Source organism: Cervus canadensis, chromosome 5 (assembly GCF_019320065.1).
Source record: "Cervus canadensis isolate Bull #8, Minnesota chromosome 5, ASM1932006v1, whole genome shotgun sequence".
NCBI lineage: Eukaryota > Metazoa > Chordata > Mammalia > Artiodactyla > Cervidae > Cervus > Cervus canadensis.
In genome coordinates, this window is record NC_057390.1 from 47,669,951 (window position 1) to 47,692,736 (window position 22,786).

At 40.5% G+C, this 22,786-nt stretch overlaps 1 pseudogene; it reads right to left on the minus strand.

Annotated features, from left to right (window-relative positions):
• Positions 1 to 309: 309 nt before the first annotated feature.
• Positions 310 to 22,786, minus strand: part of LOC122442487 — a 38,732-nt pseudogene continuing 16,255 nt past the window's right edge.

Consider the following 22,786-nt stretch of genomic DNA (forward strand, 5'->3'; position numbering starts at 1 on the left):
TACAAAAACTGAGCAGAAAGTACAGAATAGATTTATTTTAAATTGGTGCCAGAATTTTTTTACCTTCTAAATTCTACTTATGATCAGCTTCATTGTTATTATCATCATTCTAATCATCAGATTGTCTTCATTCTTTTTTTTTTTCCTTAAAATCTTTACTTTTGAGACAGAAGTGTTACAGGTACACATGGGAAAGCAATACGTGATCACAGTTGAAAGTGAAGACAATCTAGTCAGAAAGTTTTTACACCTGTCAGCTAGTGCTGAAGCTCTGATTACGATATGCTGCAGGGCTCAAAGAAATGGTAATTAGTATTCCTCTCCTTCCTCTCCCTTTCCTTCAACAGAATCCACACCAACCTCCTCATAATCTTTCTCAAGGGCAACCATGTCCTCACAGGCCTCAGAAAACTCTCCTTCCTCCATGCCCTCACCCACATATCAGTGAACAAAGGCATGCTTGGCATACATCAGGTCAACTTGTGGTCCAGGTAAAGCCCACACCTCAGTGATAGCTGTGGTGTTGCTCAACACGCACATAGTCCACTGGACTTTGGTCAAATCTCCACCAGGTACCACAGTGGGAAGCTAGTAATTAAAGACAACCTTGAAGTCAGTGGGGCACCAGTCCACAAAATGGATGATGCACTTGGTCTTGATGGTGGCAATGGTGATACAACATCTTTGGGAACCATGTCACCACAGTACAACAGGCAGCAGGCCATGTATTTACCATCACGAGGGTCACTTTTCACCATCTGGTTGGATGGCTCAAAGCAAGCATTGGTGATCTCTGCTACAGAGAGCTGTTCATGGTAGGCTTTCTCCACAGAGATGACAGGGGTGTATGTGGCCTGAGGGAAGTGAATGTGGGGATAGGGCACCAGGTTGGTCTGGAACTCTGTCAGATCCACAGTCAGGGCTCCATCAGACCTCAGGGAAGCAGTGATAGGGGACACTATCCGGCTAATAAGGCAGTTAAGATTCATGTAGGTTGGGTGCTCAATATCAAGGTTTCTACAACAGGTGTCATAGATGGCCTCATTGTCTACCATGAAGGCACAATCAGTTGCTCCAGGATGGTGTGATGGTGAGGATGGAGTTGTAGGGCTAAACTAATTGTGGAAACCTGGGGGGCTGGGTAAATAGAGAATTCCAGCTTGGACTTCTTGCTGTAATCAACAGAGAGATGTTCCATCAGCAGGGAGGTAAACCCAGAACCAGTTCTCCCAGCAGAGCTGTGAAAACCAAGAAGCCCTGAAGACCTGTGCACTGGTGAGCCAGTTTCCAAATTCGGTCCAAGACAAGGTCAATGATCTCCTTGCTAATGGTATAGTGACCTCAGGCACAGTTATTGGCAGCATCTTCTTTGTCTGTGATAAGCTGCTCAGGGTGGAGGAGCTGGAAGTAGGTCCCAGTGCAAACCTCATCAATGACTGTGGGTTCCAGGTCTACAGACACTGCCCTGCCAGCACCTGTCTTGCTGAAGAAGGTGTTGAAGGTGTCATCTCCTCCCCCAATAATCTTGTCATTTGGCATCTGGCCATCAGGCTGGATGCTGTGTTCTAGGCAGTAGAGCTCCCAGCAGGCATTGCTAATCTGGACACCAGCCTGGCCAACGTGGAAGGAGATGCACTAATGCGTGGTGGCTATAGGTCAGCAGGTGCAGGCAATAGGAGTAGACACCAGATCCTGGTTACCATCCCTGACATACTAAGAGTCGAGGTAAGTAATGCACTCTGTCTGCACTCTTTAGCTATGTATTCATTATTTAGCTATTTCTCCAGAAGTCTGATGGAAATTCTGAGCTTTATTTTTTTCCACCTCTTGCTGTATAAAAGAATAGGCTAGTCAGGCACATTATCAGGACAAAATCAGAATCAAGACACTCTCTCTCATGAATGTTACTAAAGGTACACAGATCCTCAACTTTTGGAAAAAGTCTCTTTTTGTAAGTAGGTAAAAACCAGAGGAATTGACAGACTCCCAGATACTGCTCGAGATCCTTGCTGTTGTTTAGTCACAAAGTCATGTCTGACTCTTTTGCAGCCCCATGGACTGCCAGGCTCTTTTGTCCATGGGATTTTCTAGGCCAGAATACTCAAGTGGGTTGCCATTTCCTTCTCCAGAGGATCTTCCCAATCCAGGGATAGAACCCATGTCTCCTGAATTGCAGGAAGATTCTTTTATCTGTGAGCCATCTGGGAAGGACAAGTTTATTAAAAGATGAATAGGAGTTTGTTTTGTGAAAAATATTAGTGTACATGCTGGAGAGGGTACAAAATAGGAAAAGAGAATGAGTAAAATGAAAAAGACCTCAAGAGAAATGACAATTTTTTGATAAAATAATAAAAGGGAAATAAATTCTAATATTACTACTAACTCAAGTTTTTGTTAAACTTTCAGAAACAAGGGAAGGCTGTTGTTTCTGGAATGGAGATCACTCTGGATTTGATAGACAATCTGAGACTCAGTAGTTCTAACATTAGAACGGAAAGTATACCTGTCACTGTGATCCTCCTTTTCTGCACATAAGGAAAGCAGAAATGCTTAAGAAAAATACAGAAGCATAACTCTGCTAACAGCATTGATATCTACAGAAGAACAAATCATTCAATATTATTTTCTTTATTAACTTACTCATGTTGGCCAGTACTCTATCCTCATATAGGATCAGACTGGAAGACAGTGGGGATTCAGTCATTGAGAGTTCATCAAGTAACATGCAAACAACAGTCCTTTCTTCTGGTTTCTACCTGTAAAAGATGCCTGGTATTCCATAAAAACAATAATCAGCTTATGCTTAAATGCATTCACATCTTTAGATATATCCAAATAGCATTTTTGCCTTTTCATAGTGTTCATGGCGTTCTCAATGCAGGAATACTGAAGTGGTGAAAAGCTGGCTTAAAACTCAACATTCAGAAAACAAAGGTCATGGCATTTGGTCCCATTGCTTCATGGCAAATAGGTAGGAAAACAATGGAAACAGTGACAGACTTTGTTTTTGGGCTCCAAAATCACTGCAGGTGGTAACTGCAGCCATGAAATTAAAAGACACTTGCTCATTGGAAGAAAAGCTATGACCAACCTAGACAGCATATTAAAAAGTAGAGACATTACTTGGTCGACAAAGGTCCGTCTAGTCAAAGCTATGGTTTTTCCAGTAGTCATGTATGAAAGTGAGAGTTGGACCATAAAGAAAGCTGAGCCCTGAAGAAGTGATGCTTTTGAAGTGTGGTGTTGGAGAAGACTCTTGAGAGTACCTTGGACTGCAAGGAGATGAAACCAGTTCATCCTGAAGAAAATCAGCCCTGAATACTCATTGGAACGACTGATACTAAAGCTGAAACTCCAATACTTTGGCCACCTGATGCAAAGGACCGACTCATTGGAAAAGACCCTGATGCAAGACAAGACTGAAGGCAGAAGGAGAAGGGGATAATAGAGGGTGAGATGGTTGGATGGCATCACTGACTTGATGAACTTGAGTTTAAGCAAAGTCTGGGAGTTGGTGAAGGACATAGAAGTTTGATGTGCTGCAGTCCATTGGGCTACAAAGAGTCAGACATGACTGAGTAACTGAACTGAACTGAAATAACACTTTTAAATCTGGATAATTTTAAAGATTTTTCAATTGACAAATTGATTTCAACTGGAAATCCCATTTGAGAACTGATAATATTAATAAGCCATTGACAACTGACGTTAGTTAAACCCATATTGTTATTTCTTTGAACAGGATTAGATCAGTAAGAACAAGGATGGAAAACAGACAAGCAAACACAGAGCATGTGTACATTTGTATCTATGAGTGAGTGATCATTTACAAAAATCCCTGAACTAAGAACATGAATCCTAGTCTACCCTAAGCTACCATAGGCATCCATCCTGCAGTCTAAGTTCTTATATTGATATTATCAACCCATAAAACTCACAGTTTGTCCAGAAAAGTCTATTAATAGAAGTTCAACAAAAAAGACAAGTGTGCATAGGAAAATATCGAATTTTTGAGAGGTACTCCAGAAGTTATCTCAGAACTAAAATAAAATTTGAGAGCCCAGAACACAATTCTGTTGTTAAAATGCTTGTAAACCATTGATATACTTGAATTAATGTATGCTTTCCTCTTCTTCTTTCAATTTCACCTGAGATTTTAAAATTAATTTTTATTAGAGTATAGTTGATTTACAATGCTTTATTATCTGTTATACAGCAAAGTAAATCAGTTATACATGTTGCACTTTTAAAAATATTTTCCCATATAAGTCATTACAGAGTATTGACTGGAGTTACCTGTATTATACAGTAGGTCCAGATTAGTTTTTATATATTACTATATATAATATATATATACTATATATATAGTATATATATATAGTAAATAGTATATACTATTACTATATATAAATAGCAAATAGTATAGTATATATAATAGTAAAAAATTACTATTTTATATATAGTAATGTACATATTTCAATATCAGTCTTCCAATTTATTCCCCCCTCCATTTCCTCTTTGGTAACCATACATTTTTTTCTATACCTGTGACTATTTCTGTTTGTAAATAAGTTCAGTTGTGACTTTATTTTTAGATTTCACATATAGGCAATATCATATTTGTCTTTGTCTGACTTATTTCACTCAATATGATAATCCATATTGCTGCAAATGGCATTATCTCATTTTTTATGGCTGAGTAATATTCCATTATAGCTATCTATCTATCTATATATATATATCAGTTCAATTTAGTCCCTCAGTCATGTCCGACTCTTTGCGACCCCATAGACCACAGCACACCAGGCCTCCGTGTTCATCACCAACTCCCGGAGTTTACCCAAACTCATGTCCATTGAGTCGGTGATGCCATCCTACCATCTCATCTTCTGTTGGCCCACTTCTCCTCCTGCCTTCAATCTTTCCCAGCATAAGGGTTTTTTCAAATGAGTTAACTATTAGCATCAGGTGGCCAAAGTATTGGAGTTTCAGCTTCAACATCAGTCCTTCCAATGAACACTCAGGACTGATCTCCTTTAGGATATATACCACATCTTTTTTCATTCATCCACTCCTTAATGGACATTTAGATTGCTACCATGTCTAGCTATTGTAAACAGTGCATATATCTTTTTAAATTTTGGTTTTATCTGGGTATATGCCCAGGAGTGGGATTGCTATATTATATGGTAGGTCTATTTTTAGTTTTTTAAGGAGCTTCCATACCATTCTCTGTAATGGCTCTACCAATTTACATTCCCACCAACAAAGTAGGAGGATTCCCTTTCCTCTACATCCTCCTATTGTTTGTAAGTTTTTTGATGATGGCCATTCTGACCCATGTGATGTGACACCTCATTGTGGGTTTCCTTTGCATTTATTTAAAAATAATTAGTGATGTCACATGTGTCTTCATGTGTTCTTTGGCCATTTATATGTCTTCTTTAGATAAATGTCTTTTCAGACCATCTGCCCATTTTTGACTGAGTTGTTTGTGGTTTTAATATTCAGCTAAATAAGCAGCAAAGCTGTTTTTGTGAGCTTGGATATTGGGCCCTGATGGCAAAAGGATTATTTTCCCCTTGTGAAAGCTAGAAAGTTGCAGCCTCAAACCTGCCTCTGGTTCATTTATCTTTTCGTTACAACAAAAAGTTTGGTCAAGCATTTGGGTTTTCTGAAAGAAACAGTCTGCTTGTCCCTACTTGCTGGGAAGTCAACTGACAGTACAGTTTCAGCTAATCAGGGTAACAACCTATATGGAAATCAACACTCATAGAACTCTTTTCCAAGATATGTTTACTCATGAAAGGGTGCAGTGTGTCCTATGTATGTCTTTTACACTGCTCAGAAACTGCAGGGCCAGATGGCAAAAGCAGTGTTTTCCCACTTTGAGGCTAGAAAGTTGTAGACTCAAACCTGTTCAGAAAATACTCTGATTCTTTTATCTCTTGATGTCAGCAACAACTTTTGTCTGCATCTGAGTTTTCTGAATGAAACAGGCTGCTTGCCACTCCTTGCTGGGGTTTTCATATAGTAGAGTTTGGCCTAATCAGGGTAACAACAGGTGTGACAGTCAACACTCACAGAATATTCTCTCCATTCACCTTTACTCATGAAAGTGTGTAGTGTGTCCTAGGTGTGTGATTTACACTGCTCAGAAACTGTAAGGTAAGTAAGGTTAGTTGTTTTTGAGAGTCTGGGTACTGGGCCCTGATGGTAAAAGAACTATTTTCTTCCTGTGAGAGCTAGAGAGTTACAGTTTTCAAACCTGCCGGAAAAGCAGTCTTGATCATTTATATCTTAATTACAGCAAAATCTTTGGCCAAGCATTTGAGTTTTGTGAAAGTAACAGGCTGCTTGTCACTGCTTGCTAGGAAGACATAGATAGTACAGTTTTGCCTCATCAGGGTAACAACAGGTATGGCAGTCAACACTGAAAGAACACTCCCCCCAGATATCTTTACTCATAAAATGGTGCAGTGTGTCCTAGGTGTATCTTATACACTGTTCAGAAACTGCAGGGAAAGCTGCTTTTGTGAGCCTGGATCTTAGGGACTGATGGCAAATTCAGTATTTTCCACTTGTGAAAGCCAGATAGTTGCGGCTTCAAATCTGCCTTGAAAGAAATCTCTGGTTCCTTTATTTCTTCATTGCAGCAACAACTTTGGTGAGCATTTGAATTTTTTGAGTGAAATGGACTGCTTTATGGCAAAAACACCTGCAATATTGTGAAGTAATTAGCCTCCAACTAATAAAAATAAATGGGGGAAAAAAAAAAAGAAATGGACTGCTTGCCATTCCTTGCTGTGAAGTCATCACACAGTACAGTTGACTTAACCAGGTTAACAGAGGGTATGGCAGTCAAAACTCACAGAACTCTTGGCTCAGACACCTTTTCTCATGGAAGGGTGCAGTGTGTCCTAGTTGTGTCTTTTACGCTGCTCAGAAACTGCAGGGAAAGCTGCCTTTGTAAGCTTGGTCATGGGAGCCTGATGGCAAAAGCAGTATATTTCCCCTGTGAGAGTCTGAGAGTTCCAGCCTCAAACCCACCAGAAAAGCACTCTGCTTCATTTATCTCTTTATTACATCAAAAACTCTGGTCAATCATTTGAGTTTTCTGGAAGAAACAGGCTGCTTGCCAGTAGTTGCTGGGAAGTCTTCAGAAGGTTCAATTTTGCATAATATGGTAATAAATTGTATGACAGTCAACACTTACAGAACATTCTTTCCAGACATCTGTACTCATGAGAGGGTGCAGTGTGTCCTAGTTGTGTCTTTTACACTACTCAGAAGCTGCAGGGAAAGCTCATTTTGTAAGCATGGATATTGGGGCCTGATGGCAAAAGCAGTACTTCTCTCCTATGAAAGCTAGAGTTGTAGCCTGAAACCTGAAAGGAAAACACTCAAGATCATTTATCTCTTCTTTACAGCAAAAGCATTATTTTATCCCTGCGAGAGCCAGAGAGGTCAGGCCACAAGACTGCCAGAAATACACTCTGGGTCATTTATCTCTTCATTGGAGCAAAACATTTGGTCAAGTGTCTGAGTATTCTGAAAGAAACAGGCTGCTTGCTATTATATGCTCGTAAGTCATCAGGCATACAGTTTCACCTAATCAGGGTAACAACAGGTATGGAAGTCAACACACACAGAACACTCTCCTCAGACATCTTAACTCATGAAAGAGTGCAGTGTGTCCTAGCTGTGTCTTTTACACTGCTTGGAAACAGCGGGGAAAGCTGCCTTTGTTAACCTGGATATTGGGGCCTGATGGCAAATGCAGTATTTTCCCCCTTTGAAATCAAGAGAGAGTTTCGGCCTCAAACCTGCTAGAACAACACTCTGGATCATTTCTCTTCATTACAGCAAAACCTTGTTCAAGCAATTTTGTTTTATGAAAGAAACAAGCTTCTTGCCACTCTTTGCTGAGAAGTCATCACATAGTACAATTTGGCCTGATTAGGGTAACGGCGTCTATGGCATCAACGTATACTAAAAATTCTCCCCAGACATCTTTTCTCATGGGAGGGTGCAATATGTCCTAGGTGTTTTACATGGCTCAGAAACTTCAGGGAAAGATGCTTTTTTTGAGCCTGAATATTGGGGCCTGATGGCAAAAGCCATACTTTACCCTGTGAGAACTAGAAAGGTCAGCCTCAAACCTGTCAGAAATATACTCTGGATCATTTATCTCTTCATTGAAGAAAAAATTTAGTCAAGCATATGAGTATTCTGAAAGAAACAGGATGCATGCCACTACTTGCTAGGACATCATCAGACAGTATAATTTCACCTAATTAGGGTAATAACAGATATGATAGTCCCCACTCACCAAAAACTCTACTCAGACATCTTTACTCATGAAAGGGGCAGTGTGTCTTGGTGTGTCTTTTACACTGCTCAGAATCTGCAGGGAAAGTTGCATTGTTGAGCTTGTATGTTCGGGCCAGATGGCAAAAGCAGTGTTTTCCTCCCTGTGAAAACTATAGAGTTCCAGTCTCAAAACTGCCAGAAAAACACTCTGGATCATTTACATTACAGCAAAAACTTTAGTTGAGCATTTGAATTTTTTGAAAGAAACAGGCTGCTTGCCACCCTTTGCTGGGAATATATCAGACATCACAGTTTGGCCTAATCAGAGTAACAACAGGTATGGCAGTCAACACTCAAAGAACACTCTCCCAAAACATCTCTTCTCATGGAAGTGTGTAGTGTGTCTTAAGTGTGTCTTTGACACTGCTTGGAAACTTCAGGGAAGTTGCTTTTGTGATCCTGAGTATTGTGCTTGATGGCAAGAGCAGTTTTTTTTCCCTGTGAAAGCAAGAAATTTGCAACCTCAGACTCCCCGAAGAACACTGTTTCATTTATCTCTTCATTAAAGCTAAAAATTTGGTCAATTAAGTGAGTTTTCTGAAACAGGCTGCTTTCGACTATTTTCTGGGAAGTTGTCAGATAGTACAGTTTTGCCTAACAAGGATAATAACAGATATGGCAGTCAACACTCACAAAACACTCTCCCTAGACATCTTTACTCATGAAAGGGTGCAGTGTGTTCTAGGTGTGTCTTTTTACACTGCTAAGAAACTGCAGAGAAAGTTGCTTTAGTGAGCCTAGATCTTGGGGTCAGATGGCAAAAGCAGTATTTTACCTGTGGAAGCTGGATAGTTGAGGCCTACCTTGAAAAACTTTGGTTCTTTTATTTCTTCATTACAGCAATACAGAGTGAGACACTTTTGGCTGCTGTGTTTTGCCCTAAAGAAGTAGCTGTTATGGGTATTGGCCCTTATGGTGAAAGCTTTATTTTGCACCTGTGGAAGCTGGAATATTGGAGCCTCAAACTTGCCTGAAAAACACACTGTTTCATTCTTATCTTCATTGCAAGAACAGCTCTGGTCAAGTTTTAAGTTTTCTTAAAGCAACAAGCTCACCAATCTGCTTGGCATGTTTTACTGGGAAGTCATCTGACAATACGGTTTCACATAATCAGAGAAACAACTGGTGTAGTAAACAAGATTCACAAAACACTCTCCCCGGACATCTATTTTCATAGAATGATTCAATGTGTCATAGAAGTGTCTTTATACAGCTCTGAAACTGCAGGGAAATGTGTTTTTCTGAACCTGGGAATGGGACTAATGGCAAAAGAAGTGTTTTCACCCAGTGAAAGCTGGATAGTTGCTGGATAGTTGCAAGAAAGCTTGATAGTTGTAGAAAAACACACTGGTTTATTTTTCTCTTCTGTAATTACAACAACAGTTTTCATGATTTTGAGTTTTCTAAAATAAAAAGGATGCTTCCAACATCTTGCAGGTAAGTCATCTGACAAAAGTTTCTTGTCATCAGAGTAACAACATGTATAGCAGTCAACACTCACAGAACAGTCTCCAATGCCATCTGTTCTCAAGGAATGGTAGGGTGTGTTCTAGGTGTGTTTTTAGACAACTCTGAAACAGCCAGGAAACTTGGTTTTGAAGATGGGAATCGGGTCCTTATGATAAAAGCTGTATTTTCCACTTGGGGAAGCTGGATAATTACAGCCTCAGATCTACCAGAAAAGCACACTTTTCTCTTTATTACAACAGCTGTGGTCTAGTTTTTGCATTTTCTGAAAAAGCAGGCTGCTTGTCATATCTTGCTGAGAGTAATATGATATACCATTTCACCTAATCAGGGTAGCAACATGCATGGCAGTCAACATTCAAGAACACTCATCCCTGCCCTCCTTTCTCATGGATTTGTATATTGTGTCCTAGGAGTGTCTTAAAAAAACTAAGATCATGGCATCTGGTCCCATCATTTCATGGCAAATAGATGGGGAAACAGTGATAGAATTTATTTTGGGGGGCTCCAAAATCATTGCAGATGGTGACTGCAGCCATGAAATTAAAAGATGCTTACTCTTTGGAAGGGAAGTTATGACTAACCTAGACAGCATATTAAAAAGCAGAGACATTACTTTACCAACAAAGGCCTGTCTCGTCAAGGCTATGGTTTTTCCAGTAGTCATGTATGGATGTGAGAGTTGGACTATAAAGAAAGCTGAGTGCCAAAGAATTGATGCTTTTGAACTGTGGTGTTGGAGAAGACTCTTGAGAGTCTCTTGGACTGCAAGGAGATCCAACCAATCCATCCTAAAGGAGATCAGTCCTGGGTATTCATTGGAAGGACTGATGTTGAAGTTGAAACTCCAATACTTTGGCCACCTGATACGAAGAACTGACTCATTGGAAAAGGCCCTGATGCCGGGAAAGATTGAGGGCAGGAGGAGAAGGGGACGACAGAGGATGAGATGGGTGGATGGCATCACCGACCCAATGGAGATGAGTTTGAGTAGACTCTGGGAGTTGGTGATGGACAGGGAAGCCTGGTTTGCTGTGGTCCATGGGGTCACGAAGAGTCGGACATGACTGAGCGACTGAACTGAACTGAACTGAATTGAGGAGTGTCTTTGCACAGCTGTGAAAATACAGGGAAACTTGTTTTTGTGAACCTGGGACTTGAAGCCTGTTGGCAAAAAAAGTGTTTTCTCATCGTGAAATCTGGATAGTTACAGGCTAAAACTGTTAGGGGAAGCACACTGATTGAAACTGCCCACCCTGGCCAGGCACCATAGTAACCATTTGCATGAGTTGTTTTATGACAGGAGATCCTGATAAGGAATACGGAACTAATAAGCCACCACCAGCTGGAAGATTTTGGGAAAGGTCGAGAGGAGACACTGCCTGTCTGTCCACTTCCCAGAATCCCTCTTGCTAGCATCCATCTTGGCTGAGCGATGCGTGCGCCACCAGGAAAGACTCTGAATTAGAATGATTGGCCAAAGACCACCCGGAAACTAATCCCATCACCATAAAACCCAAGACTGAGAGCCATGCGGCAGAGCAGTTCTCCTGGGTTCCCTTACCTACTGCTCTCCACCTGGGTGCCCTCTTCCAATAAAATCTCTTGCTTTGTCAGCATGTGTCTCCTCAGACAATTCATTTCTGAGTGTTAGACAAGAGCCCAGTTTCGGGCCCTGGAAAGGGTCCCCCTTCCTGCAACAAAACCTTCCTGGAAGACACATGGTGAATGGTTGCAGCTGTGAGCTGTGAGCTATGTGGGGATTTGTGGCCTCCAGAGGAGAGGATTTGAATCCTGGGTCAGAGACGAGGCTTGATTACCTGAAGCTTTTGTGTAATACAGTTTTATTAAAGTATAAAAGGGATAAAGGAATCTTCTGATGTACACACATCAGAAGGGGGCAGAAAGAGTGCCCCCTTGCTAGTTTTTAGCAAGGAGCTGTATATCTGTTAACAAATTGCTAATCAGATAAAAAAATCACATCAAAACTGAGAGAGTTGCATCAGGAACCACTCCAACAACATGCATTTTCAGATAGCACTGGGACAAGGTGAATCATCCCTGACCACAAAACAATTGACCTGAATCTTAAAGAAAGGCAGATTTCCAAGCAAATACACAGCTTAAGAGAACATTTCCATGAGTAAGAAATACTGGTTTGTTGAGCCATTATTGGTTCAAGGTTTGAGTCTTAGGTGGAACAAATGAAGAAAGGCAGATTCCAAGGCAAATACATAGTTCATTAAGGTAACTTAAGATAAACATTTCCACCAGAAAAACGCATTGATTAGTTCAAGGTTTGAGAAAAGTTAAGTTCAAGTGAACCTGGTGTCGTCATGACAACACAGAATTTAAAAGAAACCTCTTTTTACGTTTGTAAAGAGAAGGGAAAAAAAAGGTCTGTGATTTGCAATTTATTTCCTACTTCCAATTAAGAAAGAAAATTCCTCTGCCACTTGCAGTTTATTTCCTTCTCATGGGGACCCCTGGCCTTCCTACCTGCTACCCTCACGAATCTCCACGAAGCTCACAGCTCACAGCTGCAACTAACTGTTCACAGTGTGTCTTCCAGGAAGGTTTTAGCCTGCAACTATCCAGATTTCACAGTGCGAAAATACTTTTTTTGCCAACAGGCCTCAAGTCCCAGGTTCACAAAAACATGTTTCCCTGTATTTTCACAGCTGTGTAAAGACACTCCTAGGACACAATATACCAATCCATGAGAAAAGAGGATCTCAATTGGTTCATTTTTCTTTTCACTACAACTACAGCTTTCATCAAGGTTTTGAGTTTTCTGAAAATTGCGAAATGCTGGGCTGGATGAAGTGCAAGCTAGAATCAAGATTGCTGGGAGAAATATCAATAACCTCAGATATGCAGATACCACTCTTATGGCAGAAAGTGAAGAGGAACTAACAGTCTCTTGAAAGTGAAAGAGGAGAGTGAAAAAACTGACTTAAAACTCAACTTTCAGAAAACTAAGATCATCGCATCTGGTTCCATCACTTCATGGCAAGTTGATGGGGAAACAATGGAAACAGAGAGACTTTATTTTCTTGGGCTCCAAAATCACTGCAAATGGTGACTGCTGCCATGAAATTAAAAGATTCTTGCTCCTTGGGAGAAAAGCTATGACCAACCTAGACAGCATATTAAAAAGCAGAGACATTACATTGCCAACAAAGTCTAGTCAAAGTTATGCTTTTTCTAGTAGTTATGTATGGATGTGAGAGTTGGACTATAAAGAAAACTGAGCACCAAAGAATCAATGCTTTTGAACTGTGGTGTTGGGGAAGACTCTTGAGAGCCCGTTGGACTGCAAGGAGATCCAACCTGTCCATTCTCAAGTAAATCAGTCCTGAACGTTCATTGGTAGGACTGATGCTGAAGCTGAAACTCCAATACTTTGGTCACCTGATAAGAAGAACAGACTCATTGGAAAAGACCCTGATGCTGGGAAAGATTGAAGGCAGGAGGAGAAGGGGTCGACAGAGGTTGAGATGGTTGCATGACATCACCATGAGTTTGAGCAGAAGTTGGTGATGGACAGGGAAGCCTGATGTGCTGCAGTCCATGAGGTCTCAAAGAGTCAGACATGACTGAGCGACTTAACTGAAAATTGGCTGCTTGCCAATTCTGCTGGGCAGTCATCTGACAAAACTGTTTTCCACTAATCAGGGTAACAACAGATATGGCAATGGAAACTCACAGAAAAGTCTCCCTGAACATCTTTTCTCATGGACTAGTACACTGTGTCCTAGGTTTGTCTTTACAAAACTCTGAAACAGCCAGGAAACATACTTTTGTGAACCTGGGAATTGGGCCCTTATGCTAAAAATCTATATTTTCCACCTATGGAAGCTGGGTAATTGCAGCCTAAACATGCCAGAAAAACACACTGGTTCACTTTGCTTTTCATTACAAAAACAGCTTTGGTCATGATTTTGAGTTTTCTGAAAGAGACAAGCTGCTTAACACTTCTTCCTTGAAGTCATGTGACAGTACATTTTCACCTAATCAGTGTGACAACAGGTATGGCAGTCAACACTCATAGAACACTCTCCCCTGACCTCTCTTCTGATGGAATGTCACCCTGTGTCCTAGTAGTGTCTTCACACAGCTCTGAAGCTGCTGGGAAACATGTTTTTGTGAACTTGGGAATTGGGGCCTGATGACATAAGAAGTAGTTTTCTACTGTGAAACCTGTATAGTCGCAGCCACAGACCTGCCAGGAAAGCACACTGGTTCATGTTTCTCTTCATTATAACAACAGATTTGGTCAGGTTTTTGATGTTTCTGTAAGGAACAGGCTGCTTGCTTCTTCTTGCTGGGAAGTCATTTGACAGCAGTTTCATCTAATCAGAGTAAAAACCGGTATGGCAGCCAACACTCACAGAACACTCTACAATGACATCTTTTTTCATGGAATGGTACAATGTGTCCTAGCAGTGTCTTTACATAACTCTGAAACAGCTAGGAAGCATATGTTTGTGAACCTGGGAACTGGGGCCTTGTTCAGTTCAGTTCAGTTGTGTCCAAATCTTTGTGACCCCATGGACTATAGCACACCAGGCCTCCATTTTCATTGCCGATTCCTGGAATTTACTCAAACTCATGTCCATTGAGTCTGTGATGCCATCCAACTATCTCATCCTCTGTCGTTCCCTTCTCTTTCTGCCTTCAATCTTTCCCAGCATCAGGGTCTTTTCAAATGAGTCAGTTCTTCGCATCAGGTGGCCAAAGTATTGGAGCTTCAGCATCAGTCCTTCCAATGAATGTTCAGAACTGATTTCCTTTGGGATTGACTGGTTTGATCTCCTTGCTCTCTGAAGGACTTTCAAGAGTCTTCTCCAACACCACAGTTCAAAAGCATCAATTCTTTGGCACTCAGCTTTCTTTATAGTCCAACTCTCATATCCATACATGACCACTGGAAAAACCATAGCCTTGACTAGACGAACCTCTGTTGGCAAAGTAATGTCTCTGCTTTTTAATATGCTGTCTAGGTTGGTAACTTTTCTTCCAAGGAGCAAGTGTCTTTTAATTTCATGGCTGCAGTCACCATCTGCAGTGATTTTGGAGCCCCTAAAAATAAAGTCTGTCGCTGCTTCCATTGTTTCCCCATCAACTTGGCATGAAGTGATGGAACCAGATGCCATGATCTTAGTTTTCTGAATGTTGAGTTTTAAACCAGCTTTTTCACTCTCCTCTTTCACTTTCATCAAGAGGCTCTTTAGTTCTTCTTCACTTTCTGCCATAAAGGTGGTGTCATCTGCATATCTGAGGTTATTGATATTTCTCCTGGCAATCTTGATTCCAGCTTGTGCTTCATCCAGCCCAGCATTTCTCATGATGTACTCTGCTAGAAGTTAAATAAGCAGGGTGACAATATACAGCCTTGGCATACTCGTTTCCCAATTTGGAAACAGTCTATTGTTCTATGTCTGGTTCTAACTGTTCCTTCTTGACCTGCATACATATTTCTAAGGAGGCAGGTTAGGTGGTCTGGTATTCCCATCTCTTTCAGAATTTTCCTTGGTTTGTTGTGATCTACACAGTCAAAGGCTTTGGCATAGTCAATAAAGCAGAAGTAGACGTTTTTCTGGAATTCTCTTGCTTTTTCTAAGATCCAACTGTTGTTGGCAATTTGATCTCTGGTTCCTCTGCCTTTTCTAAATCCAGCTTGAACACCTGGAACTTCACAGTTCATGTACTGTTGAAGCCTTGCTTGGAGAATTTTGAGCATTACTTTGCTAGTGTGTGAGATGAGTGCACTTGTGCAGTAGATTGAGCCTTCTTTGGCATTGCCTTTCTTTGGGATTGGAATGAAAACTGACCTTTTTCAGTCCTGTGGCCACTGCTGAGTTTTCCAAATTTGCTGGCATATTGAGTGCAGCACTTTCACAGCATTATCTTTTAGGATTTGAAATAGCTCAACTGGAACTCCATCACCTCCACTAGCTTTGTTTGTAGCGGTGCTTCCTAAGGCCCACTTGACTTTGCATTCCAGGCTGTCGTGCTCTAGGTGAGTGACCACACCATCACAGTTATCTCGGTCATGAAGGTATTTTTTTGTATAGTTCCTCTGTGTATTCTTGCCACCTCTTCTTAATACCTTCTGCTTCTGTTAGGTCCATGCCATTTCTGTCCTTTATTGTGCCCATCTGTGCAAGAAATTTTCCCTTGGTATCTCTGATTTTCTTGAAGAGATTCCTAGTTTTTCTCATTCTATTGTTTTCCTCTATTTCTTTGCAATGATCACGGGGGAAGGTTTTCTTATCTCTCCTTGCTCTTCTTTGGAACTCAGCATTCAAATGGGTATTTCTTTCCTTTCCTCCTTTGCTTTTTGCTTCTCTTCTTTTCTTAGCTATTTGTAAGGCCTCCTCAGACATTTTGCTTTTTTCATTTCTTTTTCTTGGGGATGGTGTTGATCCCTGCCTCCTGTACAATGTCGCGAACCTCTGTCCATAGTTATTCAAGCACTCTGTCTATCAGATTTAACGCCTTGAATCTATTTGTCACTTCCATTGTATAATTGTAAGGGAATTAATTTAGGTCATACCTGAATGGTTGAGTGGTTTTCGCTACTTTCTTCAATTTAAGTCTGAATTTGGCAATAAGGAGTTCATGATCTGAGCCACAGTCAGCTCCTGGTCTTGTTTTTGATAAGTATATAGAACTTCTCCATTTGGTTGCAAAGAATATAATTAATTTGATTTCAGTGTTGGCCATCTGGTGATGTCCACGTGTAGAGTCGTCTCTTGTGTTGTTGGAAGAGGTTGTTTGCTATGATCAGTGAATTCTCTTGGCAAAACTGTTAACCTTTGCCCTGCTTCATTTTGTACTCCAGGGCCAGATTTGCCTGTTACTCCAGGTATCTCTTGACTTCCTTCTTTTTCATTCCAGTCCCCTATAATGAAAAGGACATCTTTTTTGGGTGTTAGTTCCGGGAGGTGTTGTAGGTCTTCATAGAGCCACTCAACTTTTGCTTCTTTGGCATTAGTGGGTGGGGCATAGACTTGGATTACTGTAATATTGAATGGTTTCCCTTGGAAAGGAACAGAGATCATTCTGTCGTTTCTGAGATTGTACCCAAATACTGCATTTTGGACTCTTCTGTTGACTATGATGGCTACTCCATTTCTTCTAAGGGATTCTTGCTACCGTAGTATATACAATGGTCTTCTGAGTTAATTTTGCCCATTCCAGTCCATTTTAGTTCACTGAATCCTAAAATGTCAATGTTCACTCTTGCTATCTCTTGTTTGAGCACTTCTAATTTACTTTGATTCATGGACCAACACTCCGGTTCCTATTAATATCGCTCTTCACAGCATTGGACTTTACTTCCGTCACTAGTCACATCCACAACTGGGTGGTGTTGTCGCTTTGGCTCCATCTCATTCTTTCTGGAGTTTTTCTCCACTCTTCTCAGGTAGCATATTGGGCACCTACCAGCCTGGGGAGTTCATCTTTCAGGTTCTATCTTTTTGTCTTTTCTTACTGTTCATGGGGTTCTCAAGGCAAGAATACTGAAGTGGTTTGCCATTCCCTTCTTAAGAGGACCACCTTTTGTCAGAACTCTCCACCATCTCACATAGTTTGCTCAAACCATCTAACCATCTCATCCCCTGCCACCCCTTCTCCTTTTGCCTTAGAATGCCAGTAATAGCTGCCAGTGGCAGAATCCTATTATTGGGTTGGCAAAAAAAATTATTTTTTCATAAGATGTTATGTAAAAACACAAAAGAACTTTTTGGTCAACCCAATATATGTCAAGCTTAGTTCTTAGTGTTGTACCTGTACTATTTATTTAACCCTTTGGGAAATTCTATGGGGTAGGTTGTTATTATTATTAGTGAGGTCTACCCCTTCCTGTGATGTAGGATCTGTCACAGCCCCTATTCTTCAGAAAAAAATACATTAAGATTTCCTTTTAGACATGTTCTTCTTCCTGCTCAAATTCTGATTTGGATTTTATGTGATCAAGCTGGTGAGGCTCCTGACAAAGCATTTGTGCTTAAAGGTGGAGAGAAAAAAAGCACAACCACGTGGATTCTTTGTAAGGAAAATGCACTAACAAAATTCTAAATAATTGTCCTTGTCTGGGTGTTGGATGAAAGCACCATGTAAGAGCATTGAAACTGAACCAATTAGCACTTTTATATGATGAAAACCTGACATGCCTTCTAACAAAACAAAAGAGTCTGAACCAGTCTCTTGAGACTCATTGAATTCAGTCTCATTGCAGTGGTGTTCCCTTTTGTGGCACATGGGCATGGGAGTGTGAGCTTCAGTAGCTGTAGCAGGTGGGTTCAGTAGTCACAGCACATGGACTTAGTTGCTCTGCATACCACATGTGAAATCTTCCCAGACTTCCCAGAGCAGGGATTGAACTCTTGCCTCCTGCATTGGGAGGCAGAGTCTTATCCACTGCACTACCAGGGGAGTCCTGAGGCATACTTTCTGGGATACAAACACATACATTGTGCCTTGTCTCAAGAGTTTTTTGCTGTTGGCAAAAAAGCCTGTGGTTTCCTTGACATATTTCAGCAATTCAGTGACGTGATCACTGCACAGCTGGTCCCACTCGGTCATCGTCTGTTGAATTGCTGTGACACGTGAACAAGACATGTAAAATTTGACCTAAACACTAGAGTATGTGGGTCTGGAAGGATGGTGCCTGAACTAAATGAAGACCTCTGCAACTTTCCCCCCATTTCCTTACCACATGTCACAGTATCTAATGTGAATCTTTAAGGTACTTCTTATGTAAGGCAGTCTCTGTGAGGAATAATCAGATAAACACCTCTTCCTTTGTACCTTTTGCAAAGGAGACCCAATTGGAATGGTCATTTTGTAGAGTCCAAACTCTAAATATCAAGGACTTCAAAGCTCAGCTCACTTCCCACTGTGCTGAGATGTAGGGAAGGTTGGCAGCGGGGTTTCTTTTTTGTTTCTTTATTTATATTTAATTGAAAGATAATTGATTTACAGAATTTCATTGCTTTCTGTTAGACTTATGAATGTCAACATGAATCAGCCATAGGTGTGCATATGTCCCCTCCCTCTCAAACCTCCCTCCCAACTCCCTCCCCATTCCATCCCTCTGGGTTGATACAGAGCTTCTGTTTCAGTTCCCTGAGACATACAGCAAATTCCCATTGGCTATCTATTTTACTCATGGTAATGTAAGTTTCCATGTTACTCTCTCCATACATTTAACCCTCTCCTCTCCTCTCCCCATGTCCATAAGTCTGTTCTCCATGTCTGTTTCTCCATTGGTTGTTGGTTGATGTTGGTTTAGTTGCCAAGTCATGTCCGACTCTTGCAACCCCATGGACTATATAGCCTGCCAGGCTCCTCTGTCCATGGGATTCTCCAGGCAAGAATACTGGAATGGGTTGCCATTTCCTTCTCCAGAGGATCTTCCCACCCCAGGAATCAAACCCAGGCCTCTTGCATTGCAGGCAGATTCTTTACCAACTTAGCTACATTGTGAAAAGTGAAGTCGCTCAGTCATGTCCAACTCTTGCAACCCCATGGACTATAGCCTGTCAAGATCCTCAGTCCATGGAATTTTCCAGGCAAGAATACTGGAGTGGGTTGCCATTTCCTTCTCCAGGGGCTCTTCCCGACCCAGGGATCAAACCCGGGTCTCCGGCATTGTAGGCAGACGCTTTACCATCTGAGCTACCAGGGAAGATTACTGTCTTGCAAATAAATTGATCAGTACCATCTTTCTAGATTCCATATATATATATGCTAGTATACAATATTTATCCTTCTATTTCTAACTTACTTCACTCTGTATAATAGGCTCTAGGTTCATCTGTGTCATTAGAACTGATTCAAATGCATTCCTTTTCATGGCTGAGTAATATTCCATTGTGTATGTACCACAGTTTCTTTATCCATTCATCTGTCGATGGACATCTAAGTTGCTTCCATGTTCTAGCTGTTGTAAATGGTGCTGCAATGAATGTTGGGGTACATGTGTCTTTTTAAATTTTTATTTCCTCAGGTATATGCCTAGGAGTAGTATTGCTGGGTCATATGGTGGTTTTATTCCTAGTTTTTAAAGGAATCTCCATACCGTCTTCCATAGAGGCTGTATCAGTTTACATTCCCACCAACAGTGCTAGAAGGTTCCCTTTTCTCCACACCCTCTCCAGCATTTATTGTTTGTAGACATTTTGATGATGGCCATTCTGACCAGTGTGAGGTGATATCTCAATGTAGTTTTGATTTGCATTTCTCTACTAATGAATGATGTTGAGCATCTCTTCATGTGTTTGTTAGCCATATGTATGTCTTCTTTGGAGAAATGTCTGTTTAGATCACCCCCACACACACACTTTTTATTGGGTTGTTTGTTTTTCTGCTATTGAGTTGTATGAGCTGCTTGTACATTTTGGAAATTAATCCTTTGTCAGTTGATTCATTTGCTATTATTTTCTCCCATTCTGAGGGTTGTCTTTTCACCTTGTTTATAGTTTCCTTTGCTGTGCAAAAGGAAGTTTAACTTCCTTTTAACTTCCTTTTTAAGTTTAACTAGGTCCCACTTGTTTACTTTTGTTTTTATTTGCATTACTCTAGGAGGTGTGTCATAGAGGATCTTGCTTTGATTTATGTCATCAAGTGTTCTGCCTATGTTTTTCTCTAAAAGTTTTATAGTTTCTGGTTTTACATTTAGGTCTTTAATTCATTTTTGAGTTTACCTTTGTGTATGTTGTTAGAAAGTGTTCTAATTTCATTCTTTTACACATAGCTGTCCAGTTTTCCCAGCACCACTTATTGAAGAGTCTGTCTTTGCAACATTGTATATTCTTGACTCTTTTGTCAAAAACAAGGTACCTGTAGGTGCATGGATATATTTCTGGGCTTTCTATCTTGTTCTATTGGTCTATATTTCTGTTTTTGTGCCAGTATCATACTGTCTTGATGACTGTAGCTTTGCAGTATAATCTGAAGTCAGGAAGGTTGATTCTTCCAGCTCCATTCTTCTTCCTCAAGACTGCTTTGGCTATTCAGGGTCTCTTGTGTTTACCTATGAATTGTGAAATTTTTTCTTCTAGTTCTGTGAAAAATCCCATTGGCAATTTGATAGGGATTGCATTGAATCTGTAGATTGCATTTGGTAGTATAGTCATTTTCACAATATTGATTCTTCCTAGCCAGCCAGGAACATGGAATATCTCTTCATCTTTTTATATCATCTTTGATTTCTTTCATCAGTGTCTTATAATTTTCTGTATACAGTTCTTTTGTCTCCTTAGGTAGGTTTATTCCTAGATATTTTATTCTTTTTGCTGCAATGGTAAATGGGATTGATTCCTTAATTTCTCTTTCTGATTTTTCATTGTTAGTATTTAGGAATGCAAGTGATTTCTGTGTATTGATTTTGTATCCTGCAACTTTGCTAAATTCACTGATTAAATCTAGTAATTTTCTGATAGTATCCATGTATAGTATCATGTTATCTGCCAACAGTGAGAGCTTTACTCCTTCTTTTCTGATCTGGATTCCTTTTATTTCTTTTTCTTCTCTGATAGGACTTTCAAAACTCTTTTGAATAACAGTGGTTGGAGTGGACACCCTTATCTTGTTCCTGATTTTAGGTGGGGGGTGGAATGCTTTCAGTTTTTCACCATTGAGAATAATGTTTCCTGGGGCTTATCATATATGGCCTTTTGCCGGGGTCCAGCCCCAGCAGGATCCAGGGGAACCCTCAGGATGAACGGCGTCGGCGAGAGAGAGACACGTAGGACCGGCCTTGATAGGGCCAAGTCTGCTAGGGAGAGAGAGAGAGAGAGAGAAAGAAAGAGACCAGACCAGGAATATGCAGCAGAGTCTGGCAGTTGCTTTATTTTTCACCATAGCCTTTATACCCTAAGTCGGTACATTTCTAAGGGGGAGATAAGCACACAGACTTAGTTTGTCCTAAGCTGACATGACATCAGCTTGTCCTTCACGAAGGTGTTCTCTGTATGTTTTTTGTTTATGAGAGTCTTTTCCCATAGATTTTTTGTACATTATCTTCTGGCCTTGAGGTTAGCAGAAAACAGAAAAGTGGCAGTCTCATGGTACAGCAAGTTGTAACATAATAGAAGTACAATCCTGTTAACATAAAGTCAGTCTTTTTGCAGAAATTCTCAGCTAAATTTATCTAAAAAGTTTAACACACAAAGACTCTGCAGCTCTGGTGAGGCAGCCCCTGTTTAGCGCTCTTGGTTAAAATTAACAATTATCTTATTGTTTTTACACTAGGGCTAGACTCTTATTTTACTATATCTTTAACTATATTAACAATAGTTTCCACTGCACAACCTCAGCGCAATAACATCAATCAAGCGTTGATCTAATAACCACTTTTAAAACAATATTTTTTGTATTTTCTAATAGGGCTTCCTCACCCCCCAAAGGGCTCTGTGCCTATTAGGGCCTTTTTAATGGTTAATCTCTATGTATCATATCTTTTGGCTTTCAGGCCTGTTGACAATTTATGGTTTGCACCTGGTGCAACTTTAAGCAACTTCAGTAGCTGACCCTGTCTTTTTTGTGGTTAATCTATTTTCTTTCTATTAGGTGTCATCTCCAAGGGAACTAGATAGGATTGCATTTTCACAGGACAGAAATGCAAAGGATTGCAAAAACAGCAGATATGGCACAAAACAGGCTCTTAGTCTAAAAGTTAATTACCTGCAAGAAGTCGTCAGCTAATCTCTATCTAAAGTATTTTCTATTAGGCACATTTGTGGCTATCATATTTGTGGAGCTTTTCTCACCCCGTGAAGAGGCCTACACTTAATAGTTTTTTTTGTTAGCGTACTGTGCTTAGGATGTTTAGAACAATCAAGAGCATTTTGTGCAATGAGATCACACATTTATCAAACAAGCCAGAATGCCAGCAAAATGTTTGAATGGAAGCATTTCCTTCATCTCT